The sequence below is a fragment of the Thermobia domestica genome, chromosome 1 (genome assembly GCF_964235325.1).
Source record: "Thermobia domestica chromosome 1, izTheDome1.hap1.1, whole genome shotgun sequence".
Classification (NCBI taxonomy): Eukaryota; Metazoa; Arthropoda; class Insecta; order Zygentoma; family Lepismatidae; genus Thermobia; species Thermobia domestica.
In genome coordinates, this window is record NC_137454.1 from 185,845,419 (window position 1) to 185,857,143 (window position 11,725).

Here is an 11,725-nt window from a genome sequence, read left to right on the forward strand (position 1 = left end):
TTATCGACGACAATTAATGCGTTTGAAGCAAGCTCTGGCCAGAACACGACCAGAATGGGAGAACAGACATGATAAACTTATTGTTCGACATGATAACGCTCGCCCACATGTCGCAAAACCGGTCAAAACCTATTTAGAAAATGTCGGATGGGAAGTTTTACCCCACCCGCCGTATTCACCAGACGTTGCTCCTTCGGACTACTACTTGTTCGATTGCATGAACAACGATTTGATTGGACAGCGGTTTACTTCTTCAGAAGATATCGAAACATGGGTCTCTGACTGGATCGCTTCCAAGGATGAGGACTTCTTTCGCCACGGAATCCGTACATTGCCTGACAGATGGGCGAAAGTGGTGGCTAGCGATGGACAATATTTTTCTTAAGGTATTTATGTATTTTGTGTTTGTACTACAGCTTCAATGTTTGCGTACCAACCGCACGAATTAATTCCTAGACCAAATATTTATATTTTTAGTTTAGCATCCCTTTCAGCAGCGATGTTCTATGAGACGTGAATCTACAGCTTAACGTGGGATTCGAACCACATCAGCTCCCGCCCGGAATCGAACTCTAATCTGCTACGCCAAAGGCACCCAGATCTCCATAGGCGTTTATTATTATTATTATTATTATTATTATTATTATTATTATTATTATTATTATTATTATTATTATTATTATAGGTAACTTATGTGTAGGAGAGCTTGACCGCAATTTTCTTGGGGTTTCCTCATTCCAGTAATTCTTTTAAAATCATTCACTTCCATTATGATCATCTTTTCTTCTCTCCTATAAACGCTCGAAATTAAAAAGGATCCAAGTGGGGTTTTTTTTCTATTATAGCATCACTGAGAAATCGAACTATTTGATCTTGTATATGACATCAAACATAAGTATACTAAAAGAAAACGGAAAAGCATAGAAATATCGAAAAATATCGAGAGATAACTTATTGAAATATCAAAATTTCGATTAGTAAATTTTTCGATGTGATATTTAGATATTCGAAAATACCTGATGGATTGATTGATCGATATATCCAATAGCACACAGCCCTAGTAAACACATAAAAATGTAGTAACGCGTCTCATGTAGATTTTCTCTCGCGTTCTCCATAAAGTCAAAACGATCATCAAATACACTGTCTAGTATCAAACTTGTGATTTATTACTTGGCACTCCAAAGTAGAAAATCTGCCAGTGAGTTATTGTGGTTTCTAATAGTTTGAACCACGATTACCTTTTTTTGTGCTATTAATAATTTAGTAAGGAAAACATATCGCCTGTTTATTTCAAGAGTGACATAACTCAGAAAATTATCTTATTGACTTATGGGCAGAAAATGAAAGCTAATCGTGATGACTATCTCTGATTTTTTTTAAAAAAATCACAGATGTGTCTCCAAAACTTGGCGTTAGTTTGTACTTGTGTCGTTCTTCCGCTAAGTTCCACCGCGTTCACCGCGTTCCAAAGCTTTCAAATACTCTTGAAATGTTAGGAATTTAGAGTTATGTCCCTCTTGAAGTAAAGAGCCGACTTGACGTAATCCATATTGGAGCTAATGTAAGCCGCACATTTTATTCATATTTTAATTGTAAAAATTGAGACGCGTCATATGTTCGGGATTTGACAAAAAAATATTACATTTCTTCTTATTACATATTCTTAAAAAGGTACTGATTTCTCAATTTGATACCAGGAGTACCGCAAAAGTTACAGCAACATTTTTTGGTACAAAAATGGGAACGAAGCAAGAAATTTTGAAATATCTAAATAGAAGGTTAGTACATAGAATGACTCGCGCAAACATAATGGCATGTCATATTTTCTAAATTTCGAATAAACGAGGAAAAAGAAATTTCAACATTTCTATGCAATTCAATGCAGTGACACATACTAAACGAATTTCCTTTGCATCTATAGGTACATTTCCAAAATAAAACTATCTACATACTGTTCAATGGGTCAATCTTGATTCATTTCACCTAATACCTTAATTTAACCGGAAGTGGCACTTACCATTATGTTTGCCACAACAACTCATATGTAAACATCCCATATAGGAAATTGGGCAGTCCTTATCAGGATATTACGAGATAAAATGAGTACAATAAATCATTGGTTTCATATGCGTTTTACTTCGAATTATATTATAAACCATTAGAAATACAATTAGAATTATATGTAAAACAATGTTCAGAAACATATAACATCAGAATCTACAGTTCTTCGAAGTAGTCTCCCAAAGCATCAACTAAATGGCAGGAGTATGACACCACAGTAACGCATCTTTAGAATATTTTCATGCGATGGGGATGAGATGTACTTGAGTATTCTCTATATTTGCACGACTTGCAATTTTCACCTCATACCAGAACTCAAGATGCCATTACGTTGAACACACTTTCGAACCCGGGAAGATATTGCCATAGCAGTGATCCGTGAAATTAGAAAATTCGTTCATGGTGAGGCTATGGATATTCGTCGCCTTCCCCATCTTCGGCAGTGAGTTGTAAATTCTTTCCTAGACTACTTCGAAAAGCTTTACATGTCATTAAATTGTATATGTTACTGGGTTTTACACATAATTGTAATTGCACATCGGTATATACTAACCTTTCATTTGCATATTTCAAAATTTCTCGGTTTATTCCCATTTTCATAAAAAACAGAATACGTAGTTGTCATGATGATAACATAACAATGAACATTGTAGAAATTGGCCAAATTATATATGATGTAGTGTTTTCCAACAACAGCATTGTCAAAACTAACTTTCTATAGTTAAAAGAAAGCAGACACATAGCCAAGGAGTGGATCCGGACAACCCCTCCCATCGAGACAAGAAATGAAAAAAATAAGGAAGGATGATACAAGGAAACGAGAAAAAGAAAAAAATCGTTAAAAATAAAAAGTATCAGCAAACGTTTGGTTACTCTTTCTTATGAGGAGCTTTGTGTGGAGGAAACGGGGAGGGGATCAAGTAAAAAATGGATGTCATTGTAACGGAGCATTCCGAATTCCATCTAGTTCCATGCTAATCCTATGGACTACAAATAACGATCGATAAATGGGTTCGATCAGAGAGACTCTCAGGTAGAAATTAGGAAATGCCCCCAATCACCAATAATTTCAATTTCAATTTCGCGTCAACACTAATCCATTTTACAGAATGTTTTTACTGCCGAAAGAGATCTCGCTGCTACATTTGACCGCATTAAACGAAGATAAGAAGACAAGAAGAACCGAGTTCAAACGACCTCGGAAGGCTACATATTTTTCAATATTCTTTTATTCGAGATTTCTTCAAAGTTTGTTATTAAAATACTTATTAACATATTCTCATTTTATTGTTCTAACAAACCAATATAGGTATGTTGCCAGTCAGATAGTTCCAATGGATCGATCCCCTGGTGTGTAACCACCGTATTTCATATCACGCCCTCCATTACGAAGTCCTGGCTAAACGAACCTATATATATATATATATATATATATATATATATATATATATATATATATATATATGTGTGTGTGTGTGTGTGTGTGCGTGTGTGTATGTTGCCAGTAATATAGTTTAGAATGATCAAGCCCCTAGTGTGATAACCACAGTGTTTCGTCACTGACCCCTCCCCCCCTATTACGAAATCCTGGCTACGTGCCTGACAGAAAGCTACCTTTAAAACGGACATATTATACAATTATAAGTTTAGTTTCTCAATAACGATACAGTATTTTGTATGTGTTATGTTTATGATGTTTATGATGATGTAGGTCCCTGTACCTACCTAATTATATTTCCTGAATCTCCTGCTAAATAGGCTAATTAGGCTATCACTGTTTGTTTTTCTTCTCTCGCCTTCAACTCGAACACATTATTTTTCTTTTCCGGTGATCCAAATTTTAGGGTGCGACTTATTTTGAGGCCAATAGGTAGTTTAAGCTATCTAAAAATATTGCAGAAGTTTGAGAAATGAAATCGGGTCTCATCCTAAATAAAGCCAATCGTTTAATTTTTGCTTGTTACTGATTGTTTTGAAAAGACAAGCGTTTGTTAAGAAAACTGTAAAGAAATATTTAAAAACTAATGTTGGGGTGTAGTCATCTTTAAACTCCTGAATTCATTTTGAACATTCGTTCAAAACCCAGATCAGTAGTTCGTTTTTGGTTTGTTTGTTCTAAACAACATGTTTGTTTCATAAATCGTAAATCAATACTTAGAAACTTCTATAGGAGTGTCGACCAACTTCACGCTGGTTCTTTGATTTTCCACTCAAAATTAAATTGGATCGGTCTCCCCTTTCTTTCAAGTTTGTTATTGATTCTTTTGATGAATATGTTTTGAAGAATTTGTTTCGAGAAACGTAAATAAATAATTATAAACTTAAGATGTGGTTCTTGACTTTACATTGGTCCCTTTACTTGCAAATTGCGATTTAAAATCCAGAGCAGTCATTTTTTTGAAAAAATAAAATATAAAGACAAAAATTAGCTATGATATATAGATAATTTATACAGACATTATATTTAGATATATAGAAAAATATAAATATCAGCTTGAGTTTTGAAACGAAATTTGAATGTGTGGGCCAGTGTAAAATTGGAAAGCAACCTTTATTTTGTAAATATATATATCTATATTTTTCTTTAAAACAATCTATATATATAAAAGAGAACGTACAAATCCTTTGTTCCCTCATCACGCTAATACGGCTGAACCAATTTCTTTTATTTTTGGGGGGTTATTAGGATTTGGACCCTAGATGGTTTTTATCATATCACTTTAATTTTTAATTACCAGTGTCTTGAGATAATTGACCATTCAAGTGTCCATAACGTACAAATCCTTTGTTAGATCATCATAGATAAAAATAAACGTATTTATATGCAACCCGCATGACCGTGTCACTCGGCGGGTTAACATAAATGACAGGCGCTATAATGTTAACATTTACTGCAATCACTTGAAAGCGAAAAAGTAAAAATTATCTAAGTAACAAAGTTTATTGCGTTCCGGGGTGACCGCAGCGAAGCGGGGCGGGTTAACATAAATGACAGGCGATATAATGTTAACATTTAATGCAATCTTCTATGGTTTTTATCATATCACTTGAAAGCGAAAAAGTAAAAATTATCTAAGTAACAACGTTTATTGCGTTCCGGGGTGACCGCAGCGAAGCGGGGTGAACGCTGCTAGTAAATAATAAACGAAGAACGATTGATTTTGGTTTAGAATATGAATTGAAAGAGTAGGGGGCAAATTCACACATGTATCAAATGGCAATCTATTCTTGATGTTGCACTTATTTTTATATAGTCATTCAACAGCTTTATTTTATTGTTCTTTGCATACATATATTCTCCCTGGCCAAAACTAAAATGAAAATATACTCCATTTTACAGACCTCGGATAATCGTATGATGTATACCAATGCTACACTCTTCAATTGATGTGCCTCTATATAAGCTTTTATTGGTTGGTTTGTTGGTTCGAGTTTAGTAAGAGACGTGGATGTACAGCTTAATGTGATATCCAAACTTATAAGCCAGCGCCGATAATCGAACCGGGATCTTCCGTGTCGAAAACGTTTACGAAAAGCATATACCGGTACCCACCCTAGTAGCAAGAAAGCTTTTGGCAGGTTGGCGAGTGCTTCGGTTTGGCTTTCTACGCATGCACCTGAAAGGCATGCTTTCATACAATTTGCCTTTTGTTGTACTTGCAAGCGATGCTCTAGACCCTTCGCAGAGCGTCAAAGCATCACTGGCCGTTCATTGGCTATTGACTTGGCTTGACTTGTAAAACGCTTGCCCCAAGCTTGAATGGAACACTAAACACAAGGTTACCCCCATGTAACTTCGTTACTGGAATCCAGCTTGCAGCACGCTTGCCCGTTTTCCAATCACACTCGATGCAAACTAGGCCGACTTGCAATTCAAGCTTACAGCAAGCGGTTTGCAAGTTGTCTCTACAAATAGGGCATGAGGGATTGTATAGACTATTTTGTGTCGGCAGGCTTAGGTTTATAACACCTAAATTCCTGCTTTGGAAAAACAATATTGGATACACTGTGACAGCTGTTCTCCACATAAATATAACATTGACGCACCCGCCAGGACACCATCTTCGGATTCTCAAATTGTCAATATAACCTCAGTAATAGATATAGAGGTATTTCTGTTGTAAAGAAATGACTTCTTTGATATACACTCTAAAAAGTATGTGGAAGATTATTAATTAATTTATTTATAACATCCTTACTTACTGTAGTTGCATTGAGTTGAAAACGTAACAATTACGAAAATCACTTGCGATTGGAAGAACATGAGAACAGCAATCCTTTCTTTGACCATTCAAAGAACAATTCCTTAAAATATCATTGCAATTGCTACAAAGATAATAATATGCATGGTTATTAATGTTGTCGTGGAAATCTTTCAAACAATATTGTGGTTAATCATATGTTTTAAGAAAACACAATACCAATTCTGATACCAATTCTGATCATTTTCTTAAATATACCTAAGAAAATATATATTTTTTAAAATTTATTATAGGCGTTGGAAAACTCTTCTACTACACAACCACTCTGATGCTGTTTAAAAACGAGTAGTAGATATAGTGAATCATAAATTGTCATATAAAAAAGTCTTCGCGGTTTTTTGATACATTTTTTTAAAAAAAATTTCTTTATTGAAAATCAATTTCAATCAAGTACATATTCACCATTATTATCTACGACCTCTTACCATTTTCTGGGTAGCTTCATAATTCCATTGGTGTAGAACTTCTGTTGTTTATTGTCGAAAAACTTGGTCCAGTGATTTTCAGCGGCGCTTCGGTCGCCCAAATTTTTAAAAATCAAGAGAGTTTTGCAGACACCGAAACAAATGGTAGTCAGATAGTGCAAGATCAGGGCTATAAGGTGGATACATCAAAACTTCCTAACCAAGTTCTGTCAATTTGTTTCGAGTCAACAAATATGTGTGTGGCCCGCATTGTCATGATTGAAAACAACTCAATGTCGGCAAAGAAGGTTATGTTGACTGTTTGGTGGCATTGAAAGGTAATTGTCCATTATGAGTTGCTACAACCTGATGAACTTATCAATTCAGTAGTGTACTGTGCACAACTCGACCGTTTGGACGAAGCAATCCAGAAAAAGCAACCAGAATTGGCCAACGGAAAGGGAGTTATATATTAGCTGGAATATTATATCATTCCATGTGCACTACATCGTTCAGTTCTGTAAGAGAGAAAGAAGCCGAAAATATGCTTCAGTTTCGTTTCTTCAAAGAGGTTCATAAATAATCAATTATGTTCATGTCTGGAGTTTTGATAGGGTGAAGGAGATAATCAGCTTCGTCCTAGTTCCCTAAATTATTCCACGAAAGCTCCAGCTGTACTAATGATAGCCTTATCATCATAGAGTGTGGCGACATTGCTCAGAAATAACATTGGAACATAGCATGAACAAAGTACCCTAATATGGCAACTTAATCAAGGGTACTGATGCGACCAATAGGTCTCACCACCGAACCTCGAAATATCAAGATAATGAATCCCACACTATTACAAAACCGCTCCCATGTTCAACGGCTGGTTAGAAACGCTGTCGATCGTATGCTTCTTTGGTAATCTGCTAACACTGGTCGTTTCTTGCATTAAATTCCAAAATAACTTATCGTGTTTTGCTACACTTTCCAGGCCTCACTGTCCATGTTGCATATATGCATCGCCAAGACGCCTCGAAGCTTAAATTATATTGAGAAGTTGTATATAACCAGTACTTTGAAATACTTCATCTCCTAGAGCATGGAATAAATTCCGTTATGTTACTAAAGCTCCAATCTTTATTATGATATTTATGATTCAAGTGTCGGTATCAAGCATTCTATCACCATAAAATACAAAATAGAACCAGAGCTCTACTTTTACCGTTAGCTGATAAAATTAATGGTTCGACTTGGTTTCAACATCCTTTTTAACTGGATTTCGACATTGGGCCACTGTGGCTGAGTGTTAGAACGTTCACCTCTGGTGCATGAGGTCCTTGGTGAGATCCCAGCTCGCACCAAGTGAACTTTGTGATGGACAAAAACACTGTGCGTGGGTTTCCTTGGGGTTCTGCCGCTTTCTTCATTCCATCATTTTCATTCGTTTCTCATCATTACCGTCTCCATTAGCCTAGCCGGCATAATCGTAAGACGAAAAACTCGAAGATTTCGTTTTGGGATTTCGACACTGCTTTAGCTATATTTCAACGTTTCCCCACTCAGATTTTCTCTTAAATTTGCAATATTAGAAGAATTTCTAAGTAGCAACAGCAAGATGTGAACGTTGAATGAACTGTTGCAAAATGGTATATTTTTTTTTCACAAATCAATTCTGACTCTACCAGTTTTGGGGAGAAAATCACACTAGGTAGCTTCAAATTTCTGTGCTATGTGAGTCAGGTACCGTACATTGAAAGGATATGAACAGGACTATCCAATTGTGGTATTTATGATTCTGTTTAGTAAAGATAACTTGTCTGATATGTATATTGTTAGTTTGAAATTTCTGAAATACACTAAATTTAAAATTGTTAATTTGAAAATACACTAAATCCCAAAATAAATTAACTATCATGTACTACAAGTGACTGAAAGGAAATGTTCAATTCCGACTGCTTTCATTTAGAACGACGAGATGACTAATATGTAGTTAATTGTATGAAATCGACTGGAAAACGTCACTCCGGAAAAAATTTCGTACCGTGTACTGGAAGTTGACGACCGGAAGCAATTCTTATACCGACCACTTTCCTTAGTCAAGACGAGTTGACTTATATTTACGTTGCCTGTATGTAATAGCTGCAAATAACCCATCGTCTTGAAAATAGAATATTCCCTTTGTTTACGTTTCGTAAAATATAATCGTAAAAATTAATGTGAATCATTGCTGATTCACACTATTAGGACTGTTTGGAGCATGACATTTATTTTAACTATAGTTGCCAGTGACTTAGTGTGGTAACTAGTTGTGTCGAAAACGGACAGAAGTAATCTTATCTGGATGGTTGAAAGTAGAAATAGCCCACTGTCTTTGAATAAAGGCCAATGCTTTTATTATTTTTTTAAAAAAGTCAAGGTGTTACATATTCTCCAACTGACTAAACTTTTGGTTTCATCAGACACATTACATCACATATCACATTCTAGTTCGTCTTTTTAAATACAATTTCATTGCAATTTGAAGATGGGCGCGTTGCAGGAGATAACGCCTTCTCTAGATACATGAGAATTCATTTACTTAAAGCTCGGTTCGGAGATTGCTGTCAGGACTAATTATTTACTCACTTTTGGTTAGACATACGTACATAAGAAATGGACTTGATCATACATGTAACGTAAATGATGTAGTGAAGTTCATATAACAGAACACAATGATGTTATGATAAAGTTCTTCTCGGGCAATCAGCCAGGTGAAAACTGGTGGATAGGCCAACGTTTCGAGAGCTGTCATCGTTCTCATCATCAGGGCAATTATGTAGAGATCAGCGGATGTAAGTAATATATACTCTGGACTGAATATCCACCAGTTTTCACCTGGCTAATTGCTCGAGAAGAACTTTATCATATACGCCACCAGGAAACCTTCAAATCTTACAATGGTGTTAGTTGTAACAAGGGTGTTAATATTCTGGTCTAGGGCTACTCAGAGGAGGTTCACACTTAGAGCCCTGTTAGTTAAAGACTAAGGAGTACATTGAAGAAGTTACATGTACGAGAGTCACTACGAAAGTTTTGAGATGTGAAATAACTTACATATTCAAAATCAATTTAACACTTACATTTTCTCAAAGTGTTCACTATTACACTGTACACACTTTTACATCCCCGAAAACCACTTTTGGAAGCAGTGTTGCCAGTATTTTTCTTCAAGTTTTGAAAGTTCATTCTCGTAAGCCACTACAGCTTCTTCAGGGCTGCAAACTCTCTTCCCACGCATGTGATTTTTGATCCCGGGGTTCAGAAAAAATCACACGGGGCCAGGTCAGGGCTATACGGCGGATGAGTCATAAGATTGACCTCCGTAGATTCTACAAACTGAATGGTGATGTTGGTCGTGTGTGCGAACGCGTTGTCATGATGAAGCAGGATCCCACGCAATCCAGTTCTTGGACGCCGTTCCCGAAGCTTCTGGAACACTTTTTTTAGGCAAACAGTGGTGGGTACCACTGATCAGTAACAATCCTTTGTTCTTCAAGTGAACAGTTGCAACATGGCCAGATTTGAAGAAGAAAGTTGCGACCATCTTCTTCCCCATACTTCGCGGTCGCTTCAATTTCGTGGGTGGATTTTCGTGTGGAAAGATCCAAACTGTAGACTGGCGTTTATTTTCAGGGTCAAATCGATAGATCCAAGTCTCGTCACCAGTAACAATGTCACAGACGCGTCGAGAATTGCCTCCGTCAAATCTTGCAAGCATTTCTTCACACAATTCAACGCGCATGCGCTTCTGCTGTTCAGTCAAAGTGTGAGGCACCCAACAAGATGAAACCTTCCTGAGCCGAAGATGATCATGAAGAATTTTTGTTACTGGTGGCTATCCAATGTTCAATGTCCTTGAAAGTTGTTCGAGGATTTTCTCGAAACATTTGTTCCACAGCGACAATGTTTTCATCTGACACAGCTGTTGCCGGACGTCCAGCTCTCTCTTTATCTTTAAGCGATGTCCGGTCTCTTCTAAATTCACCAAACCACCGAAAAATTGTAACAAGGGAAGGAACAAGGTCCCAAAATGCCCCCTGCAAACTGTCCAGGCTTTCTGCCTCGTTCAAACCACTATTGAAATCGTAAAGGATCATTGCCCGAAAATGTTCCCTTTCGAGCTCCATTCTAGACAGCCGAATACTTCTCACATCAACAAACAAGTGAAGGCGATACGGCCATTCCGATAAGCGAGGCGAGTTGAAACTTGATCGCTTCTTCGCTCTGGATAGCACTACCGAACGCAATTGTTGGAATTCAAATACTGTGCCACAACAATACGTATCTCAAAACTTTCGTAGTAACCCTCGTAATTGATAAATGGATTGCAAAAATAAATGTGACGACTTTGGTTATAGAAAGCACAAGCCTGATCACTTTTAGATCGTGTATTGGCGAATAAGCGTAACATGGTAGAACTGGAGTCTGGACTAGGAGTTCATGAAGAATCGGATAAGCATCTGATATGTAGCAAGAGCGGAAACTCTGTAGGAGAAGTGAGAATGTTGATATATGTACGACAGTAGGTCTCTGGAGTTGGAATACATGGCAGTAATGAATCATCAAGTCGTAAGACATGAGGTATCCCAACCTGTGGTTTGACATAAAACTTTTGTAGAGCGAATAACCAGGCTACATGTCAATGGGTAATAGCAAGACCAACAACAACTTTATATGTATAGAGAATGAGTTTAGTGTTAAAACTCCAGCGTAACAAGTTGATCCGACTGGCAATATTAGCTTGTAAATTGGAAAGCTGGGCTTCCCACAGAAATGTTTGTCGAAAGTGATACCAGGTACATCACAATGTTTTGTAATGGTAGTGGCGAACCTAGTAAAGTAATATGTAAAGGTTCTGGATTTCGTGTTAAGTAGTACTTGTTACGTGTAAGTCCAAACAGTGTCATTTGAGTTTTACTTAGATTAAATTTAAGTTTCCACTTGAGACGCCAACTGAAAAGTTTATCA